The sequence below is a fragment of the Schistocerca gregaria genome, chromosome X (assembly GCF_023897955.1).
Source record: "Schistocerca gregaria isolate iqSchGreg1 chromosome X, iqSchGreg1.2, whole genome shotgun sequence".
Taxonomy (NCBI): domain Eukaryota; kingdom Metazoa; phylum Arthropoda; class Insecta; order Orthoptera; family Acrididae; genus Schistocerca; species Schistocerca gregaria.
In genome coordinates, this window is record NC_064931.1 from 312,366,490 (window position 1) to 312,391,113 (window position 24,624).

Consider the following 24,624-nt stretch of genomic DNA (forward strand, 5'->3'; position numbering starts at 1 on the left):
TTTGACTATATTTTAAATATTCAGTTCATAATTACTGTAACGCTAATTATAATTAGATTTGTAAGTTTTTAGACACATTTTACCGGAAACACCAACAGTAAAATAATACGTAGATTACAGTTATGATTTGCTATAGAGACTTTATAAACACAATTCGTCTTGAATGAGACCAACATACTATCAACTCACATGTGTCTCAATTTAACCATGCAGGAAAGATATAGTGATATGACAACCGGACCAAAGTATGGAGTTAACAAATATCGAATGTTAAGCAAAAGCAGTTTAACAGAAAAGTTCAATTTCTTCTATCATAACACGTGGAAGGAAATGTTCACCTATACGTATCACAGCCAGTAATAGCAACTTTCTTCGCCAAGCGCTTTAAAAAAAAATACCAAAAAAAAAGACCTGATGTGGACTTCGTAAACATATGTAATTGCGTAGGCTTCCGCGGCCAGAGTCAGTCGACATAAAAGGTTTCTGGGTATAGTACCGCGTCATAATGTAGTTTTCACATTATGACGCGGTACTATACCCAGAAAACTTTTATGTCGACATTCGTAAACATACTTTCAGATGCTTTGCAGTTTTAATTTTCTCACTGCATTTTAAGCTCTTCACAACTGACTCATTCTCTCATTCTTTTCTATATCTCTATCGTCGTAGATTCAGTGAATAAAGCCAAAAATAAGTCTTTGAGATGCTGCACTTCAGACACATTAAACAGATAGACTGCAAATACGAGCAAACCTCATCACTGTCGTGGGTTCTCTTCCCTTCTTGTCAGCATCTTTCTCACTGCAGTTCCTTTCATTATTATAGACCGAATGGCAAGTTTGCTTACGGAAAACAATTGTAAACTGTACTCTCAGTTGTTCCTTTTTACATGTTCTAATGACAACTTCATGTTAGCAGAGGGTGGAAACGAATCTGCACGGCACACACTGATAGATTTTATTTCTTCACAGGCATCTAGAGCAACGGTCAATAATCATTACACTTGGTTTCTCCACAAAGTACACTTATTAATTTGAAACACTATATCATTCACAGATTTTGGAATGTCCCAATGAGAGCATTCTTAAGGAAAACTGTTTCTCAGTTTATAATAACTAAAAGATCAAAACGTGTTTTCCACTCATAATGTCTACAGTATAACGACTGAAAATCGTGGAAAATAAAAAAAGAAAGCGAATTGTCTCTGTCGAATGAGCTTGTCAGTTTGCAGCACGCTTAAGACAGAAAATCAGAAACAATTACGACAGCCATTGAAGAGAAGGGCCGCCACCGGATGTTAATTTATAGTGTTCAGGCTGCAGTCGCATTACCAACTTCTAATCAAGCTGCGGAGCTATGGGGTATCGTCTCAGTTGTGCGACTGGATTCGTGATTTCCTGTCAGGAAGGTCGCAGTTCGTAGTAATAGACGGAAAATCATCGAGTAAAACTGAAGTGATATCAGGTGTTCCCCAGGGAAGCGTCCTGGGACCTCTACTGTTCCTGATCTATATAAATGACCTGAGTGACAATCTGAGCAGTTCTCTTAGGTTGTTCGCAGATGATGCTGTAATTTACCGTCTAGTAAGGTCATCCGAAGACCAGTATCAGCTGCAAAGCGATTTAGAAAAGATTGCTGTATGGTGTGTCAGGTGGCAGTTGACGCTAAATAACGAAAAGTGTGAGATGATCCACATGAGTTCGAAAAGAAATCCGTTGGAATTCGCTTACTCGATAAATAGTACAATTCTCAAGGCTGTCAATTCAACTAAGTACCTGGGTGTTAAAATTACGAACAACTTCAGTTGGAAGGACCACATAGATAATACTGTCGGGAAGGCGAGCCAAAGGTTGCGTTTCATTGGCAGGACACTTAGAAGATGCAACAAGTCCACTAAAGAGACAGCTTACACTACACTCGTTCGTCCTCTGTTAGAATATTGCTGCGCGGTGTGGGATCCTTACCAGGTGGGATTGACGGAGGACATCGAGAGGGTGCAAAGAAGGGCAGCTCGTTTTGTATTATCGCGTTATAGGGGAGAGAGTGTGGCAGATATGATACACGAGTTGGGATGGAAGTCATTACAGCATAGACGTTTTTCGTCGCGGCGAGAGTTTTTTACGAAATTTCAGTCACCAACTTTCTCTTCCGAATGCGAAAATATTTTGTTGAGCCCAACCTACATAGGTAGGAATGATCATCAAAATAAAATAAGAGAAATCAGAGCTCGAACAGAAAGGTTTAGGTGTTCGTTTTTCCCGCTCGCTGTTCGGGAGTGGAATAGTAGAGAGATAGTATGATTGTGGTTCGATGAACCCTCTGCCAAGCACTTAAATGTGAATTGCAGAGTAGTCATGTAGATGTAAATAGATGTCTACCTGAGTATTAGCTACAATGACTAGTGACAGGAATGGGAATAAAACTCATTGACTTATTTTTTTGGTATTTTGGCCCTAATAAGCCCATTCAAGGATGATCAATAATGTCATGAAGAACATACTAAAAATCAACCGGTGGGGAGTGAGTGAGGGGTGGGTGGATGTGGAGCGTTAAAGGTATTTTTTAAATGTTGTTCTTGAATATCTAGAAAACTGCAGCTTCTGGCAAATATGTTTCCCAGCACTAAATTAAACTGCAGTAAATTCCCTACAAAAACGTCTAATTCATTTTGCCTCTAGATCTAGTAATTTCGTTGCAGGAGATGGAAAATCACAGATCATTAAAAGTAGTGTTTAATGGTATACGCTTTAAGTTTATTGTTGAATGAAGTAGGATTCGATAAATATTAAATCTTTGCAAGTGTAGGTTAAACTTATTAAGTAAAATGCTGAATTTTGGGGGTGTAACAACGTGGAAAGAATGGGTGTGGGGGTTAGAAGCGTGGGGGAAGGTAGGTCGCTGGACTGTGGTCTTGCTCTTCCCTCCACCATAGGTCTGCAAGCTGAAGAGCGAGCAGGGGCTTACCCATTCTTCCTACCTCACAACATCATAAAAACCAACTACAGATTGTATCACAAAGTTATACCGACCCTTCCATGGCTTGCCTTATGCGTCACTGGCGACACAGTGTGCTGACATGCCTGGGGTGTTTATTTTCCACAAAATTTGTTGACACTGTATGAACTACTATCGCAACTCCAACAGTTCCTGTCCAGTTCTCTTCTGTAAGTCGACAAAATAATTTCGCTGTGCTTGTGTTTATGTAGTGTAGTTACTTTCAATCTATCGAGTACTTATTTGCAAGCGTGATGTTGTCAGTGATTTATGTAGAATTGATCGGAAAGGGACTAAAATGATAAATGTAGCGCTTGCCGCTGTCTGTCGTTGACAGCGTATTTTAAATACATGCAACTGTGTTGCAGTCGCTTCTTGTTGAATTAATGTATGGCCAGGGATTTACTGCGCTTCACTCACCATAAATTGTGTTACTGGTCGTTTGCATAAAGGTTTTCAACTCAGGAATTGCTGTCACTTCTAGAGTAAGCTGCAATGGACGAAGCCGCTTACCACTCCTACATAGTATATCCTACAAGGTGGATGTCATTATGTCTTGTAGGACACGACTCATTATGTTGAATCTACAACAGTAATCTGCTGTAATGCATTACCTGACTCACGTTGAAATATCTTAAGTTCCATAACACATAGGTGACATACAAGCTGACAATTATTGAACAACATGAAATAAAATCTTCATAACTTCTGAATGGTTTGCGTTAGGATTTCAAACTGCACAATTGGCCGCGGGGCACGATGGGAATTAGTATGCACTGTATGCTTTGATTTAGCTACGAAGCCCACTTTCATTTGTATGGGTTTGCCAGTAAGCAAAATTGGCGGTTGTGAGGGACTGAAAATCCGCATTTCGCGATCGAGAGTCTCTTCATTCTCAATGGACTACTATGTGGTGGGGAATGCCCGGTCACGGAATAGTGGGAGGGCGCTTTCAGGGGAACAACTCCTTGACACCTGTACTTCGTGACAGAGACAAACTGGCGACAGCTCCAATATGCTCTGGGGAACATTCACGTGGGGAGCCATGGGTCCAGTGCAGCACGTGCAAGGAATCATGACGTCTAAGGAGTATCGTGCACTGATTGCAGACCACGTATATCTCTTCATAACGATCATGTTTCCCAACGCCAGTAGCATTTTTCAACAAATTAATGCGCGGTTTCACAAGGCCAGGAGTGAGACGGATTGGTTCGAGAAACACAGTAGAGAGTTCAAATTGATGTGCTAGCTCCCCGACTCGCCAGATCTGAACCCTATCGAACACATCTGGGATGTGATTGAACGTGGCGTCAGAGCTCACCCCCCCCCCCCCCCCCCCCCTCGGAATTTACGGGAATTTGTGTGTGTAGATGTGGTGCCAACTCCCTCCAGCAACCTACCAAGAACAAATTACTTCCATGGCACGACGCGTTGTCCCTGTTATTCGTGCCAAATTTGCACTTACCGGCTATTAGGTAGGTTGTCATAATGTTCAAGCTGATGAGTGTAGATGAAGTTGCACAGGATGCTATTCCAAGCAATTCTATAGTGTTGTTAGTTTGCTATCCTAATCAAGTAGTCATGACAATACACATCGAATGAATTCAGAAACGCGCTGAAAAAGATAGTAACAGGTCAGTATACACCTTAGGTAAACGTAAAAGAAATGCTCGGGAAATTTAAACTGTAATACTTGGAAGATAGGAGACGAAGTTCTAGGCAAACCATAGTGGAACGTGCGGAGGCTGAGGTGTACACTCTAACGATCTCTTTGACGAAGGGATATTAAACCCTAATCTTCCTTCTTGGTTATTACAAGATCCCTTGCAAGTGTGGGCTTTCATACATAGGGCTGACGACTCACACAGTCCACGAAAGATGTGCGTGACACCGCAGGTATAACCGTCTCTTACAGCCCAAAATATCAGCATCGGCAGAGCACTGTATCAATACTGGTCGAAATTTTAGCGTTGACTTCATCTTTTTGGACTCACTAGTGAAAGAAGCAGTTGAAATTCATTTAGTGAAGAATTTAATCAACGGAAATAGCGGTTTGAGGTTGGCTTCATCATGGAGTCCGCCACTTTCTTTAATAAATTTGCAAAGACGTGGCTGCAGTTCAGCTCATTATACTCATAGCTCCATATACTCATAGATAACTTTCGTCTACTATGGCTTCCAAAGGTTGTTCTCATACAATAATCCATCTGTCTGCGTATTTATACCCAAAATTTTGTTTTTTTTTCGGGGAACTGAGGTCAGCTCCACCAAGTGTCAATTTTTTGTGGATCTTCCTACACCTTGGGTCAATTTTCAAGCAATTTGTGAAAATAAAGGATCCTATAACACTCCCTTGGGCTATGTCCGGAATTAGTTTTACGTCTGAAGAATTGTCTTCATTGAGAACTACATATTGTGTTTTGTTAACTAACAAAATTATCAATCCAACTGCACAAGTAGTTCAACATTCTGTACGCTCTTATTTTGTTCATTAAGGGGAGATTCTGATCGAGAGGCGTGAAAAAGTTGAAGTTCAGAATTTTTTTCTTACAGGGACTGATTTTATTAAAATTGGAATTTTATCACTTTATTGTACATACATTCGTGTACAAAAATTTTTCTCACAAAAAACTAAAAATGGCGATTGCAACCTTTGACGAAGTATGCACCTCACGGCGCGACCTGGTTTGCATAAAGTGCTCTACAGTCTCGTGGCTATTTGTGAAACCCATAAAGATAGAAAATTCTTAAATTAGAATGAGTCTGGGGCGGAGAGGGGGGGGGCATAACGATGGTATTTTTAAAGAGCCTACAAAAAAATCTACCGTTTGAAAAACATGTCACTTTCTTTGCATGTTTTTCTACGTTCAGGTGTTTAAAAAAAATGTTTCAAATTCGAATACAAGAAAATCTCTTTATAACGCCACCCAAATTTAATTATCTTTCGTTTTTACTAACTCGAATGAATCGATTAATTTGTCGAGGCGCTTCACACGCTGAAAAATTTTCTTTAGAGAAGAACGCGTTTGAAGTTTAGGGTAACAAAAAATACGTTGTTTCAAAACTTAAAGTAAGACTCCTATTCCGGGAGCATGAAGACATCTTTCCTCTAACTCAGACATACTCTGGTTCTGAACCTGGTGCTGTATTTTTTTTTTTTAGTCCGGGCTCTTTTAACATATTGATAAGGGAATGATCCAATCTGACATGTCGAAACCCACCCTGATATTTTTATACAGGAACCATACAAAGAAAGAAATGCAGTGCCAAAATCTTAGCTGCTAAGACAAACTGCAAGTATTTTAAAAAAATGTTGAAGTTGCTCATTTTTGTCGCACAAAGAGCCGCTTATAAGAGCAGTCTGGAAGGACGTTCCTGGCTAGCGTGCGTGACAAAAGTGCGAAGCGCCATGTAGTGCTCCGGAGTGATACAAACGGATTTGAAACACTTAGGAGATAAAAAAGTCACGTGTCATTTATGTTTTGAATAAGAGGCAGTTCGTATCGACAGCTACACTGTTGCATACGTAATTCATACAATGGTGCCTAGCAGAGAAAAATAAGTGATGGCGATGTTTGATGTTACACTGCAGAAGACTTCCATCAGTCGTGACTTTCATTTACTGAAATGAAGTATTGCGTGCACATGCACAATTTTCTGTCATTTCCTGTAGCACAGTCCCTAGGATATTTTTTGAATAATGTTTACTTTGGTAACAGTGGAACAATTCCTTCTTTATTCCCTACAGTCGTCGCAATAAAGCTTGGTGTCATTTGAACGATGGAAACATTTTTCTTACACCAGGCACACCTGACGAAAGAAACATGGATGCTTTCAGACACGTAGCATTAGTTACTGGTTTCATTTAGACATAGTTGAGGTGGAGTAAGAATTGGTCCTGACAGTTGCTCTCCTTATTATGCTGCATACTGAACATACTTAAAGAAATTCGTAAAATGTGCTGATGCAAGCTGGTGATGCACAAATGACTGAAATTTAAGAATACTGTTCAACAGATAATCCTCAAATGACACAGAACTATCGGAAATTATATTGGCCAACAATTTCCTTAGAAATACTTTCTACAGTCGAAGAAAATTCTTTATCGAGAGTTACATTGTTTGTTCTGGGTGAAACCTGAGTTATATCAACAGTCTTTTCATCGTCCTCCTGAAAGACAGAGGTATCGCTATGTCCAGATCAGAAGTCCAACATAAGCAATGAATTAATTTCCGCTACTTGTTGAAAACCGTTTTGATTGAAATGTTAAAAATTATTGTTTCCATTTTTCCAGATTTTGATAGGTCTCTTATAAAATTTTTACCACGAGGCCCTCCTTTTTTATTGTTGTACTTAATGCCTTGAGGTCCCTGAAGACGGACATAGAGCTACGGAATTAGTAATCCACTCATACTTATTACTGCCATTGTTGTATATGAATGTGTCACAGCATTAATCGATTCTACAACAGACTCTGTCTTTCTGCCTCCAAATTATAAAGTGTGGTTTGCTCGAACTTCTTTCACTAAAGGTAACTGATCAGCGTTAAGCACAGCAGATGCGTTGATAACAGTAAGCTTTGTCTTCACGTCAGCAACGAATTAATGGTATCTCCTCTACACGTTTCCTTGAAGTAAACTTCGTTGTTTTGCGACTTCGTTTACTGTGTGATTTCTTGAATCTGCTCAACAAGGTTGAAGAGACCTGGAAATCAGCGATGTTCATCTCAGTTGCGATTCGGAGGGCCCAGTCTCGTAGATCTTCATTGGCAACAGTGCATTGCCTCTCACGAGGAGCTTTACATGGTTCTTACCTAAGGAAAATTCCTCTAAAGAGCTGTTTTGCATCTTATTTATTCACCTTTAGGGATTCATATATATTTATATATATATATATATATATATATATATATATATATATATATTAATGGGGAGTAACACGATATTGTGGCCACACTGTACAGCAAATCTTTCGGTTAGTTTTTCTTTCACTCTTTTGAGGGTTTCGTTTTCGCGCATATTTATTACTTCTTGTAGGTTTTACTTTCATTTATACAGTTCGCGGTCAGATTTAATGAAGCAAAACCGTGTTTGTTCACTGCTTAACATTAAGTGTAAACAAAATGTTGGTTTAGCTTTATCGCCATTGTTAACATTTATACTCCCGCAAAAGCCACTGGTAATTGGTTCAAATGGCTCTGAGCACTACGGGACTTAACTTCTGAGGTCATCAGTCCCCTAGAACTTACAACTACTTAAACCTAACTAACCTAAGGACACCACACACATCCATGCCCGGGGCAGGATTCGAACCTGCGACCGTAGCGTTCCTGCCATTCCAGACTGTAGCGCCTAGAAGCGCACGGCGCACGACCACCCCGGCCAGCCCACTGGTAATTATTATGGATATTAAATGAGTAGCAAATTTGAGTGAACAGCAACTACAGAGAATTGCTGCAGAGAAACTGTCAACGAAAACTGAAATTCGCCTCACAAATATCGATTGCACCGAGTCACGTTATCTGTTCACCGACGCGTCATCAACCAAGGTTATGCGCCTGCCACTTCGTGCGTGTGAGTACCGGTACAGCTCCGGTAGGGGTGTGTGTTCTCCAGCTGCCTGGCAATTTTCAACATTTTTTAAAAATACCTGCAGTGCGCCTTAGCGGCTAAAATTATGGCAAGGTCTTTCTTTCGGTGTACTCTTCCTGTACAAAAATATCTCAGGGCGTGTTCTGACACGTCGGATTGCACTATTTCCTTGTGAGACATTCCTTGCTTTACAGCGGGCACGCGTTTCCTGTCGGATAACCCCGTGAATTTTGTACTGTTCGTCCATATGACGAATCCTAAGACGCTTATGGTCTTCAGAATAGTTTTTTCCCAACAATGAAGCAGATCTTCACTGGACAGAAATTCGTATACTTTTCGGACGTTTTCTTGAACTAACTCACCGAGAGCCTACAACTGCCTTTACTTCAGTCGGCGCACGGTTCCATTCAGTACTCTATAACTTCTAAAATACTTTCACAATTGAAAAATGCTTTTTCAGACATAACTTACATACTTTAGAAATGCAGATGAATTAAAAATTAAAAAACATTTTTTCATTGGTCTCAACCGCCCTACCCTTAACCGACTGAGCGGAACTTCCATAAGTAAAGCAACGCGGCTACTGCTCCGTGGGTCTCTTGGACGAACAGAACGAACTGTTTAATGTGATCTTTTTTTTCATTTCCACAGATAAGATTTTCGTCTCCACAAATGTCATAATACACGAGCATAAATCATGTTACATAGTTCTACAACAGACCAATGTCAGAGATATAGCCCTATACCTTCGTGCGTGTGTTCAACGATCCTCCAAGAAAACGGTAATAAAGTTTGCATTTTTCCATTCGCTTTGAACACTTCACTCCTCCAGCGACCTACGTTAAGTTGCTGCCGGAAAAGGGAGGAAGTTATTTCGCATGCTTTATTTAGAATCGTACTGGTATCACGTCTGGTGCGTCTTTCCTCTGTTGAGCGATTTCAGTGGTTTTTACATCCCGTGTTCACTTATTTCGTTATCCGTCATATTGAAGTTCGTTCGATGGTTTAAACGAGGAACCACAGTGCGATCTTTCTCAGTGAAACAGTTTTGAAGGAGACAATTACTTTTCCGGTCTTCTTTCTGTCGTGCTCCTTTTCGACGCCATTATGGCCACAGAATTTCTGGACAGATGTTTACTGGTTGAACACAAGAGTAAAACTTTCTAGGAACTTCTGTTAAGTCTGTAGGTAGAATTTTACTTTCTATTTCGTTGAACGCTTCGCGTGTGCCTCGCTTTTCTTTCGTAGCGACTTTCTATTACGGCTATGGAACTACGTCGGGTCTTTCCTGTCCCTCACAGCTTTGCTGGACACATGCCAGTCTAAGGCGTATTGTACGATACCTCTGCACTTTGCTCCTAGATGCTCAATATTTTCGGTACTAGGGGTAATTTTTCATATTGACAGCTAAGTAAGCCGATTTTTAATTTTTTTTTTTTTGGCTGCTCTTCCTAAATAGAAATATATTCCTAACTTTCTCTATATTCCTGTTTACGGCCGTTTTCAGTGTTGCTGTAACGACTTCATTTTCACTGACTACCTGGTCTACTGTAGCTGATTCTAAGAGTTTGTGTCTGTTAGTGACGAGGAGATATACGTTGTTAGCTTCAGGGTACGGTTCTCTGGCTAACTGTTCAAGGCAGATTTCGCATAAGCCTTATAGAATAATTTAACACAAATTCATGTACGTAATATCTACCCTAATCATTTGAGCCTACCAGTCTCTACCTGGTGTGTTGAAATCTATCTCTAATACTGCGAGAGTCATTTGAAGAGTACATAACGTTTTATTTTGACGCGTGACTACGTCCCCCCGCCATCACCGCCGCCCGACCACTGACCTCGGTACCCATCCGCTTCAGTTTGGCAGCTGCGATCCAGTAGGTTGATTACTGTTGTGCATCTTCATATTTTCGCTGCGCAAATACTGATCCATAAAATTTAAGGCTTGCAGCCGCATAAATTTGACTTCTTCTAATATTTCGGCTGAATACCGTCCAGCCATCTTCAGAGTGAGCTGAGGTGACTGACGCTCCAGCACTTGCTCCGTTCTTTTAAAGCCGTGGACTGCAAGTATGCTCTACATAATAATCGGTTGACAGTTGGGAGGAATGGAGTTGAGACATGTCTTTGAAACAAACATAATGATAATTGCCTTTCTCCTTTTTTTTCTCATCGGAGAATAAGGGCATGTTTACATACAACTTATGCTTACCAGCAAATTTTGAGAAATGAAGGGGGTTAACGATATGCTTGTTCTGCTCGTCTGACTGGCGTTTCTCCAGGCCATAAACATGAACTGATATTCTGGTATTCTGAGCCACAAATTTAAGTATGTGCTGTATCTTGACGGGGAACTTAATACCATCAAAGTTATAACACTTACAAACGTCAGTACCTAATGCCGTATCGAGATGTGGACTGCAGATGATCAAAATAATTGTAATTTCTTTCGCTAGCAAGGATTGACCGTGCAAAACAAGCCTGCGAGGTTTTATTTTGGACATTAATGGACGCCTTCCTATTTGCTATATCCTTAGGTAGCTTGGTATAGCTGCACTCTCCATTTAATGAATCATAGACATGCGTATGGATGTCCAGGTTGTATTATTCAGCTGAGTGCTTTAGCTGATCCCCTAACTTTCATCTCGGAAAGCTCTCAAGATGGATCCACCAAACCATGCTGTGACTGACGTGCTCCGCGTTATCGCGCCATTTTCCCTCCAAAGGTAATGAAAACTTATCTCTTCAATGCCAGAGGCAGCTCTGGGGATATGTGACAGTTCAATGCACAGCACTGCACTGCATTTAATGACAACATACGACATATCAAGAAAAATGTTCAAACGTGTGTGAAGTCTTATGGGACTTAAACTGCTAAGGTAATCAGTCCCTAAGCTTACACACTACTTAACCTAAATTATCCTAAGGACAAACACACACACCCATGCCCGAGGGAGGACTCTAACCTCCGCCGGGACCAGCCGCACAGTCTATGACTGCAGCGCCTTAAACCGCTCGGCTAATCCCGCACGGCAATACGACATATCATTAACAACCTTGAGGAACTGAGTTTCCACAACAGGAAGGCACGCTCTTAGAAATCCAGCAGAGTTGCGATACCCTCCTGCCAGATTAACGATCCTAGTGAACGAGATTCGCTTCTCCGAGGCGCCTGCAATCACTGAGTATTCTGACTGGGGTATGGTGCCACTGACATGGTGTCCTTCACTAAATGGACGGGAGAGGGAACAGCCACTAGCCAGAGGATCATCGCTATTACTAATACTATAACTATAACCAGCTGACGACGATGAAAAAGCTGCTTACAGTGAGGTGTTGAGAGGTATGTGCCGTACCTTGAGCGATCGGCGAGGACGAGGAGGAGGCAGGATAAAAAAAAAAAAAACACTCCGTCTTCAGGTCACAAGTGGCCCATCGGGACCATCCGACCGCCGCGTCATCCTCAGCTGAGGATGTGGATAGGAGGGGCATGTGGTCAGCACACCGCTCTCCTGGTCGTTATGATGGTTTCCTTTGATCGGAGCCGCTATTGTTCGGTCGAGTAGCTCCTCAATTGGCACCACGAGGCTTAGTGCACTCCGCAAAATGGCAACAGTGCATGGCGGCCCGGATGGTCACCCAACCAAGTGCTGGCCACGCACGAGAGTGCTTCACTTCGGTGATCTGATGGGAACCAGTGTACCCACTGCGTTACCCGGAGGAGGAGAAGTAGCTGCGATATCGGGCCAGTGAGAGCATTATGTGTGCGGCTCCTACTGCAGCCCTGACCCGCTTGCCAGAGGGAGGATGTCCCATGGACGCGAGAGCAGTGCTGGGGCGGCAACAGTGAGGACGGCTTCCCGCGCAGAGACTAGTGGCGCCCTTGCCAGCCAGGCATGCCTCACCATACTCCGCTTTGGCAAAGCACGCTTCACCGTCCCAGGTACCTCCAGCATGGCATATTGCATGGATGGTGGTGCTGTAGAGAAAGAATAACGAGAAGTATGTACTTCATTCCAGACACTGCCAGCTGCTGCAGATGCAAGGAAAGAAAGAACACTGATTCTTATTATTATTTTTAAGTAGAATTACATGAATTCAAATTACCTATTTCACTGTGGCTCCTTGGTAACTCCCTCAGGTCATCCAGAATCTCCTTACACTGATGAATGTCTCTCTCCGTCTCTTCCACCCACTGTGGCATTTCGTCCTCACTTGAATTGGGGAAGAGCCATCTGTCCATCTCGGTGGTGTCACCTAAAACCACATATTAATTTTTTAATAATGAAAACATATAACACGCAAGTAAGTACGAGAAAAAAATATATTTTAGAATGTGCACTTACTGGAGAGCTGTGATGACTCCTGCTTACCCTCTCCACGTACCACTTCCTGTTCCTCTTCATCTGCCAGGAAATCGTCTACAGCAACAACAACGAATATGTACCATATTACCTATACGGTGAAATTTTTGTCAGACAACAACCTATTACGAAAATATATAAGAACAACTCTGCTGCAAAAATGAATTTAATAGACGTACAAAACAATGAATTAAAGTATCTTGGGGTTGGGGAAAGGGGGGGGGGGCAATTTCACGGACGTTAGTTTGGAGGAAATTGATTTCTTCTGCTAGAACAGAAGTACCGTCATAGGTTTGGGCCACTAGTTTGTTCTCCATATCATAATTCCGAAACACGCTACTTAGAACAGCGAATAAAGCAGCAGAAGTTCTAGCTTGGCTAACGCTGTTGGAGTCCATTAGCCTAACAACCTAAAGCATTTTGACTTGTCTGAAATGTCTGTTGCTTCGTCCACAAATCAGGCATAAAATGAGGTTCTATCCAGATTTGAATGTATCTATTCACAAATCATTTCATGTATACAATCAGTTTATTATGTATAGTTTTTGAGAATCCCTAGAAATAGCTCATTTTCTTCCAGTTTGCTTACAAATCTACGTTACTGTGTAGCACAGTTTTAAAAAAGGCTGTGAAATTTCCGGGATTCAGGGAATTGTGTGTCTCGTCGTGACCTGTGAAAGCTAGCTCCTGCCTACGCAAAAGTCTTTTGACGTCAGTTAGAATTTTCACAGTATCTCTCTTAACCTTCACTTCATGGTTACTTCTGATTTTAGTCAGTTTGTGATGTTCATTAAGTATCTCTGAAATACTAAACAAATGTTTGCATTGTTCTTTTTATGAAACAAAACTACTCAGAAGATCGTTAGAAGAAGCATGCCGTGCTAAATCACTTTACAGATTCTTCAGATAGTCGTAACCTTCAGAGGATCAAACAGTGTTTCTTGAATGACGAGCAGAATACTTTTCGTTTTGTAGGGCTAGCACATAACTACTTGTGCTGCTCATACTATGAAATTTGGAATGCATTTGTTTTGAACTTCTCTTTCTGAAGAAGGTGTAGCGACGATGTTAGACGTCCTTTCTTCAAAATTTCAAGTTGCTCAGTTTTTCATCTCCTTTAAAGTGGAAGTTCCTGCAAGAAAGTAGTCGTGTTCTCACTCGAAAGCCTTACTTAAGTCCTTGTACAAGGTTGGGCTGCATCCATATTGTTCAAAATGTGTGTGAAATCTTATGGGACTTAACTGCTAAGGTCATCAGTCCCTAAGCTTACACATTACTTAACCTAAATTATCCTAAGGACAAACACACACACCCATACCCGAGGGAGGACTCCATGACTGCAGCGCCTCAGGCCGCTGGGCTAATCCGGCGCGGCTGCATCCATATTCATTGCACACAGGACAAATAACATAAGAGAAATCCAGAGAGAGCACCACAGATGCTGGTCTCCCGTGCCACCGAAGTGCACGGCAACACGGATAAGACAAGCAGTACCTCCTCTTCTGTTCCTAGTAGCGACATCAGGTTACCACGGCAACGGAACGTATGCAGGCGGTCTGGCATGTGTCTGACCTCATCACTATATGCTTCGCGCCTCCGATTGCCTTAGGGTGAAGTTAAGTTTTCGCACTCTGACGTGCTCTCTAGTGCTGACGGCTTAGAAGAAATAACACAGGCTAACGCTTTCCACTCTCTCTGACAAAAGAGCATAAAGATTTATTGTGAAAACAATTATTGCTACTACTACTACTACTAGTACTTTCACTGCTGCCACAGAAAATTTGGGAGATGCGGCCTCTTTTGTCTCCTCTGATCAGCCACCACTGACCAAAACAGAGGACAGACTGCTGTGCGACCATGAGAGGCAAGACCCACTGTCTCTGTCTGATTATCATCACGAGACAGTAAGTTTAAACCTATTCGTTAGAGGTATGGCGTTAGCCTTTCGATCACCAGACACCGTCAAACGTCCTCGCGAAATTGCTCCAGGCTGAGCACGACCTTCTAGTCACCTTCAGGTCATCTCTTAGAGCCAGACGGGGAACTCTGCCGACTACGTCGTCGTAAATCTAGTTGGCAAGCTCTGCGGTGCTTTCATACCGGGGCACCGCTCTGCCGCTCCCTCTTCGACGCAATTTGCAGCGCTCATATGAGGCCGGTAAATAGCGGCTAAAGCAGCAGCCAGCAAAATATAACTCCTTCATCACGAACTCGCTACGGCACAGTCCCTCGTCATCTCAGTACGTCAACGTAGCTGATGTAAAGGTAAAAAGAAGTAGAGATATTTAGTCCAAGACTATATCATGCTTATGCAAAAACGAGCCCAGAAGCCATGCACATACTTAACGCCCCGGCTATTGCAAGAGTCATTTTACCTAGTGCCGATACCACAGCATCTGGGGCACCACTGAACGATATTAAAGATCTCTGTCCCAAACTGATCCAGACGACTGTGGCGCTAATAGCTGCGTTCGAATACTCTGATATGTCAAATAGGCGAGAGCTTAGCTCTGGTAAATATAAAAGCAAACACAGAAATTAAACACACACACACAATTATTTGCAACTTCATTCCAAAAAGAAGCGCGTAAGGATAGCTAAACAAAGCACAGTCCACAAACTTAAAAGTCGTTGATGCTATTGCTGATACCATATGGCCAGAAGCACTATTAATGTTATTTAACGACCGGGCTATACCCGGCAGTGAGGTTTTATCTGACTAAGTTGCCATAGTGTTTTATTGTGTGTATTATGTATATACTGTCGCGCTGTACTTACCATGAATAAGTGCACAGTGAACGAGGTAGCTGACATTCACATAGCTTGCCCAGCAGCCGGATGCAGGGCTCTCGGAATGATAAGATTTTATGCTGAATATTTCCCAAATAGCAGGCCATCAGCAGCCAACGTCTTCGTTGCTATCAACAAATGTGCATGTTTACACCCCAAATGGCCGATACAGGTCGGCGAAGAACAGTCAGAGCTACAGAGTTTGTGAGGAAGTACTGTAGTGTTTCAAAACAACGCAGTCAGTCTAACTGGAACAATAGCTTATAACCTCTAAATCATTCATCGATTTGTTTGATGGTCTGAAATGAATATGAGGAAATGATTAATTCTTTTCATTTAGGCTATTATCCAAATGGGACAAAATTGTACCTCTGGGAGTGAAGGTAGAGCCAACCTCAGAATAATGTGGATTTCTCTAAATCATTCTGCTTTTGGACCAGGCTCGTTTCATTAACATTTAACGTTCACAGCTGTCGTCAGTGGGCGTATGAAAATACCTGTTACATTCAAAAACCTTTGTCACGTGGAAAGCGTTTTAGTAATTTTCAGGGCAGGAATGTCGTAACACTTTCATATTTCGTCCTGCTTCCTCGATTAAAGGGATCGAAATAAATTAAATAACAAAAAAGTAAACAACCCAGAAGGGGAAGAGGAGACTAAACGAAATTTCGCCAGTTTAGAGGGTTCGTAATTTTATTTCAGTTATTACAACATTGACTCAAATTTATAAAGAACTTGTCAGTATGGCCCCACTTATCAGTGTGACATTGTACATCTTGTGGCCAGGATGCATGCAGTGATTCGGTTGAGAAGGGTTGCATAAAGCCATTGTATCCTTTCCTGAGGCAAGCGAGCCCACTTATCTTTGATATCCTGGATACTTTGCTCTGGGACAAAGTTGCTGCCTTAGCTGATCCCACACATGTTCTGCCAGGGACAGATCTAGGGATCTCGGTGGCGATGGGGAAACCTCGGCATAATGCAAACAGTTGATGGATACATGTGCGATGCGTGGACGACCAATGTCCTGTTGAATGGAACCACGATACTTTCACTCGGGAGGAATTACATGAGGACGCTGATGTCCGTGAGATGCCTTCACGCCTTTAGAGTAGAGTTCACTCAGTCACTACCGGTCACGCCCTGAAGTCATACTGGATGTCCCTCGCCCCCTCCCCCTTCCCAACCAATACGCCAGGAGTAACATCGCCATGTCTTTCCTAAATATTAGAAGAATGGCACGTCTTCCAAGATCGTCTCCATAATCACAGACGATAGTCATCGCGATACTGCAGAACCGCAATTTATCGCTGAACTAAAAGTGACGGCATCACTGTGAACGCAGCCTTGACTTTTGTGGTGTTAATAGCAAAACATGCACGGAACGGTCATTCCGTAGTCCGGCTGCTGCTCGTCTCCGCCCAGTGGTGCGGGATGCCACAGAAAGATCTGGGGAGTCCATTACTTGTTCTCGGGTGGCAGGAGCAGATATGAAGGGATTACGATGTACTTGATACTCAATACGGTGTCCACCCTTGCGGTGGACCTTCACGACAAGTATGCCCGTCCTCACATTCCCATGCCGTCCAGCACTGAGACTCTGCTACATCCGAATACCCTATCAGGCCTGCTAACAACACTAAACACGAGCAACACTATTGCAGTGTACCTGTCACAGAGAATTGCAACTACAATCAGTTACATACCCCACGTTGGTGCTTGTTGGTACTTCACTTCTTTTTTCAGGCAGGGTATTTACTGTTTCTGCAAGTGAACTCCTATGTACGTCGAAATATATATTTCAAAAGGGTAGTGGTTTGGCGGATTGCTACTGTCAATTTCTGGTTTTAGCCAGAGCTTCCCTTCTTTTTAAGAGTGCTTCGAACCTTGGAACATTTCGCTAATTATTTGGCAGTCGATCTCTAGGGTTTTAATACGAGGGCTGTAAAGAAAGTAAATTACGATCGGTCGCGAAATGGAAACCACTATGAAAATCCGATAAAGCTTTGCAAAGATGCGTTGGGCAGTGTCTCTAGTATGACTCTAGGTAGAATTATGTCGCTCTTTTCATTCCTGCGCTCTTAGTGAGCGCGTAAAGATGTTATAGGAAATAGTGTCTCCCGCCAATTACGAGGGCCTGGTGAGAATTTTCCCCTGAAGCTATGCAACCAACATTACATAACTGTCGTGCGGATTCTTCTTCAAGACAATTCTCAGCCTCATTCTGCAGGGGCAGTGAAGATGTTCCTGCATCGTTTCAATTGGAAATGTTTGGTTACCCACAATACAGCCCGTAATTGTCTCCCACTGAGTTTCATCTCTGCTCAAACGAACCGCTGGCTATGAAGACAACATTTTGGCACAGACAACGAGCTTTAGGCCAGCGTAGAGAATTGGCGGAAAGCACTGGCGGCTGCCTTCTATGGTGAGGGCATTGAAAGTTGGTACAACGCTACAACGAATGCCTGAGTCAGAACGGCGACTACGTAGAGAAGTAGCTGAAAGGTGTAGCTAACTGTTACAAATGAAACATTTCTGATTTTCACTGTGATTTTCATTTCGCGATCAAACGTAACTTACTTTCTGGACAGCCCTCGTAGTTCCATCTGTGGAAGGCATTTCTTTGATCTTGCACTAATAATTTGGGATCTCGTAGAGTGATCATTATACAGACTGGACAGAGATTTGAGTCAGTTACGTGGATAGCAGCCTATTATGTGTAATGCAATTGTGATTCATTGAAAGGATACCTTCAGTTCTCAACCATGTGATGAATGTGTAGGAAGTAACAGCCCCGCTTGTCACAGAACTTTCGAAACTTTTAAGCCCTTCACCCGATGCAGAACCAGGGAACCAAGGTCAGTTCTAAGGTCAATGCTGCAGATTGTGAATTTCATTGAAATTACACGAACAACTCCGATGTTTTCAAGTTCGTCTTCTAAGCTTTGGAATGACCCGATCAGAACATTGGTACTGTACTCTTTCATCGCTGTGTCGGCAGCCTTGACCAGAGGGATTACTACAGGTACCTCCGGTTAAATTCATGTTTTGACCCCAGTAACAACTCAGATGAAAGCTGATTATTCGTGTAATGTCTCTGTAACTTCTACTTAAGGCACTACCGGCCTTAAAAGCTTTGAGTGTACAAAGCCACCTAGTTTCATCCATACACCCTAATGTGTCGACGACACTGCATCCCATCCCTCGCCCATCACATAACTCTGCAGACTTCAGAAGGTCTCCTCATATCCATCTCAATAGCTCTATGTCCTGCTGTAAGCTGTGGTACTTTAATGTCAGTACCATCGGACCTCATAAATAATAATAGGGCCCACTATCCGTCACTTCTGTCTTTCTGATTTCCATATTACCATCCACTGTCATCTCACCCATCTTACCAATTCTATAACGTAGGCCTAACTTTCGAACACAAATTATCGTGACGACCCCTTCAAACAACCATCAAACAGATAACCTTGAATTGAGAAAACTTATTGACAGGTTGCACAAGTTGCTTGTATTTTTCCATCATCAGCCCAAATTATTCTTGCAACTGACAAGTGGATGAAATTCAGAGTAGAAAGTTCCGTTATCTAAATAGAAGTTTTATTTTTAGTCAGACCGAAATTCCGTGAAACTGGTAACGTACCTAGACGCAAGTAACCAACATAGACGCACTCAGGTTAGTCATCGCATGCTTGTGCCAGCCACTCTAACTCCACACGCCCCACACTATAACAGAGCCTCCACCAGTTTCAACAGTCCCCGGCTGACATACAGGGTCCATGGTTTCATGAGGTTGTCTCCATTCCCGTACACGTCCATCCGCTTGATACAATTTGAAACGAGACTCGTCCGACTAGGTATCAAGTTTTCAGTCATTAGCAGTCCAATGCCGGTGTTGACGGGCCCAGGTGAGGCGTGCAGCTTTGTGTCGTGCAGTCATCAAGGGTACACGAATGGGCCTTCGACTTCAAAAGCCCAAATGGATGTGTTACGTCGAAAGGTTCGCACGCTTACATTTGTTGATGTGGCTCACCATTGATATCTGCAGCAATTTGCGGAAGGGTTGCACTTCTGTCGCGTTGAACGATTCTCTTTAGATGTCGTTGGTCCCGTTCTTGCACGATCGTTTTCCGGTTGCAGCGATGCCGGAGATTTGATGTTTCACCGGATTCCTGATATTCACGGTACACTTGTGAAATGGTCGTACGGGAAAATCTGCACTTCATCCCTACCTAGGAGATGCCGTGTCCCATCGCTCGTACTCCGACTATAACATCATGTTCAAACTTACTTAAGTCTTGATAACATGCCATTGTAGCAGCAGTAACCGATCTAACAACTGCGCCAGATACTTGTCTTATATAGGCGTTGCCGACCTCAGCGCCGTATACTGCCTGTCTACACATTTTCGTATTTGAATACGCATGCCTATTACATTTTCTTTGACGCTTCAGTGTAGATTACTGTACAGTCGTGCATCCTTTTTAAATGATGAATAGCTCCTTTAGCGCCGAGACATGAAAAATCCCCCTCAAGCTGTTACTGAAGTAAGGAAAACACAATCCGCTCCTGCTGACTAAACCAGTTTGAAAATATGCCTGTAATTCTATAGTTTTGTTTATAGAAAGCAAGATACCGTAAGCAGACTTTCAAATCCACAACTCCCATGGATAAACCTTACTAGTACTTATCTTTTGGTGATTTGTTTGTGCAAGGTTGTCGGTCTATGGCTTCTTTTTGTGTTTTAGGTGATTTTAAATTTATAAATAACAGAAACTTTGTAGGCCTATGGTATCTTTTTTATTACATTCAGTACAAAACAAAGGCATGTTGCTCTACTTACACTTCCTTTGGTCAGTTTTCTCACCGTACTGTAATGGAATTGGATCATCAAAGTGACTTTGATAGTAACTAACCTAACTACTGTACTGAACGCTCGCCAGAACTATCGACTAATTGCTCACGTTCAGCTGAGGCTGTTTCTTTTATTATGGTGAGTTGTGACGTCATTCCTATCGTGTCAAACAAGGCTTGCATCAAAAATGCTATCGTAAGTTGTCTTATGAGTATTACTGCAATTCTAACGGCTCTGAAGACAAATTTTTCGTATGATTCAGTGGATGAAGACAGTATTCACTCACCCTCACAGACTGCCGATTCTGTTTGCATGCAAATCATGTTTGTAATACATTGACTGAACTGGGGATTGAAGGGCTAAAGGATACAAAAAAGAAAATCACTATAAAATTATCAGAACCAAAATTACCGTTGCACAGAATGCTGTTCATTTACTAGCCTACATCAAAAGATTACATTTTAATCATAGATTACAAATCTGAACTCGGACTTTTCTAAGTGCATTATCGATGCATTTGAGCCATTGTTTTAATTAATAAATATTAATTAGAATATTGTCGTTCGGATATTATTTAGCCATTCAAACCAAGATGACAGTCTGGTGCAGTGGCTGTTTGGAGCGAACCGTAATGGGAAATGCCTTTACAGTTACTCTTAGCAGTCACTGCGTCAAATGTCAACTCGGGTTGCACTGATAGTAAAACGAATTACCTGTATCGAGGTATTTCGACCTTGTACGTAGACTGTGACTCTTCAGAGTTCAAAATTGTAGAAACTAGGTAGGACAGTATTAGGTTATTCCCCACAAAACCTATTATATCACTGAGAATAAAAGATGGTTTTAACTCCCAATACATGTCAGTAATGCTGAGGATATTTGATAGAACAGAAAGCAAATACGAATACTTGAATAGCAGGGAAAAAACTGATAAGGCAAGCACATGTATAAAGATCGATATGGAAAGATATGGGTAATTTCAGGCGCTAAGCAAAAATTTAGGTTATGATTAAGCAACAGTATTCCTTCTGAATCTATTAGAGACAGACAGAGCAGTCACATTGGTCTTTCATCTCTGAGTTACGAAAAAGGTGGAGAAAATAAAATGACACTATAAGTTGTTGCAGATATGCTGAGAGAGATGAAGAGTATCCACAAATTAATAAGCATGCAGTGGGCGGCATACTAAAAACTCTACAGGATGATTAGACTTGATCTTCACTTATGGTAGAGTAAAATACACTGATAAGCGAAAACGATATGACCACTGCCCATCGCGACGTTGGGTGCCGCCTGGTGGCGTTGCGAGCACGTGACGCAGAAACTAAAGTACACTACTGGCCATTAAAATTGCTACACCAAGAAGAAATGCAGATGATAAACGGATATTCATTGGACAAAAATATTATACTAGAGCTGACATGTGATTACATTTTCACACAATTTGGGTGCATAGATCCTGAGAAATCAATACCCAGAACAACGACATCTGGCCGTAATAACGGCCTTGATACGTTTGGACATTGAGTCAAACAGAGCTTGAATGGCGTGTACAGGTACAGCTGCCCATGCTGCTTCAACAAGATACCACAGTTCATCAAGAGTAATGACCGGCGTATTGTGACGAGCCAGTTGGTCGGCCACCATTGAGAACACGTTTTCAATTGGTGAGAGATCTGGAGAATGTGCTGTCCAGGGCAGCAGTCGAATATTTTCTGTATCCTGTACAGGACTTGCAACATGCGGTCGTGCATTATCCTGCTAAAATGTAGGGTTTCGCAGGGATCGAATGAATGGTAGAGCCACGGGTCGTAACACATCTGAAATGTGACGTCCACTGTTCAAAGTGCCGTCAATGCCAACAAGAGGTAGCCGAGACGTGTAACCAATGGCACCCCATACTATCACGCCGGGTGATACGCCAGTATGGCGATGACGAATACACGCTTCCAATGTGCGTTCACCGCGATGTCGCCAAACACGGATGCGACCATCATGATGCTGTAAACATAACCTGGATTCATGTGAAAAAATGACGTGCCATTCGTGCATCCAGGTTCGTCGTTGAGTATACCATCGCAGGCGCTCCTGTCTGTGATGCAGCGTCAAGGGTAACCTCAGCCATGGTCTCCGAGCTGATAGTCCATGCTGCTGCAAACGTCGTCGAACTGTTCGTGCAGATGGTTGTTGTCTTGCAAACGTTCCCATCTGTTGAATCAGGGATCGAGACGTGGCTGCCCGATTCGTTACAGCCATGCGAATAAGATGCCTGTCATCCCGACTGCTAGTGATACGAGGTCGTTGGGATCCAGCACGGCGTTCCGTATTACCCTCCTGAACCCACCGATTTCGTATTCTGCTAACAGTCATTGGATCTCGACCAACGCGAGCAGCAATGTCGCCATACGATAAACCGCAATCGCGATAGGCTATAATCCGACCTTTATCAAAGTCAGAAACGTGATGGTACGCATTACTCCTCCTTACACGAGGCATCACAACAACGTTTCACCAGGCAACGCCGGTCAACTGCTGTTTGTGTATGAGAAATCGGTTGGAAACTTTGCTCATGTCAGAACGCTGTAGGTGTCGCCACCGGCGCCAACTTTGTGTGAATGCTCTGAAAAGCTAATCATTTGCATATCACAGCATCTTCTTCCTGTCGGTTAAATTTCGCGTCTGTAGCACGTCATCTTTGTGGTGTAGCAATTTTAATGGCCAGTAGTGTATGTAAGCGCAGCAGACACGGGAGGGAACACTCTAGCGAAGATATTGGTTCATAATGGGGAAATCCATGTAGATAAGTGACTTTGACAAAGGGCAGATTATTATTACGCGGAGCCTGTGAACGAGTATCTCGAAACCGGTGAAGCTGGTCGAATATTCACGTGCTACTGTCCTGAGTATCTGCGGAGAAAGGTAGAAGGACAGTAAAACTAGACTATGTGTTCAGAAGTATCCGGGCACCTGGCCGAAAATGGCTTACAAGTTCGTGGCGCCCCCCATCGGCAATGCTGGAATTCAATATGGTGTTGTCCCACCCTTAACCTTGATGACAGCTTCCACTCTCGCAGGCCTACGTTCAATCGGGTGCTGGAACGTTTCTTGGGGAATGACAGACCATTCTTCACGGAGTGCTGCACTGATGAGAGGAATCGATATCTGTCGGTGAGTCCTGGCACGTAGTCGGCGTTCCAAAACATTCCAACGGCATTCTGTAGCAGTCAGGTCAGAACTCTGTGCAGGCCACTCCATTAAAGGCATGTCGTGTAACCACTTCGCCACAGGCTGTCCATTATGAACAGGTGCTCGATCGTGTTGAAAGATGTAATCGCCATCCCCGAATTGCTCTTCAACAGTGGGAAGCAAGACGGTGCTTAAAACACCAATGTGGGCCTGTGATCTGATAGTGCCACGCAAAACAACAAGGTGGTCAAGCCCCCTCTATGAAAAACACGACCACACCGTAACACCACCGCCTCCGAATTTTACTGTTGGCAATACACACGCTGGCAGATGACGTTCGCTGGGCATTCGCCTTACCCATACCCTGCCATCGGATCGCCACATTGTGTGCTGTGATTTGTCACTCCACACAACGTTTTCCCAGTGTTCAATAGTCCAATGTTTACGCTCCTTACACCAAGCGAGGCTCTTGCCGGCGTGATGTGTGGCTTATGAGCAGCCGCTCGACCATGAAATCCAAGTTTTCTTCCCTCCCGCTTAACTGTCATAGTACTTGAAGTGAATCCTAATGCTGTTTGGAATTCTTATGTGATGGTCTGGATAGATGTCTGCCTATTACTCATTACGGCCCTCTTCAAATGTCGACAGTCTCTTAAGTCAACAGACGAGGTCGGCCTGTATGCGTTTGTGCTGTACGTGTCCCTTCACGTTTCCACTTCACTGTCACATCGGAAAAAGTGGATGTTTGGCAGTGTGGAAGTCTCGAGTACAGACGTATGACACAGGTGACATCCAATCACCTGACCATGTTCGAAGTCAATGAGCTCCGCGGAGC

General features: G+C 42.8%; 1 protein-coding gene across 2 annotated transcripts in view; it reads left to right on the plus strand.

Moving 5' to 3' along the window:
- The window catches only part of LOC126298917 (synaptic vesicle glycoprotein 2B-like), a 225,480-nt gene that overhangs the window by 110,881 nt on the left and 89,975 nt on the right, over positions 1 to 24,624 (plus strand). The window lies entirely within an intron of this gene.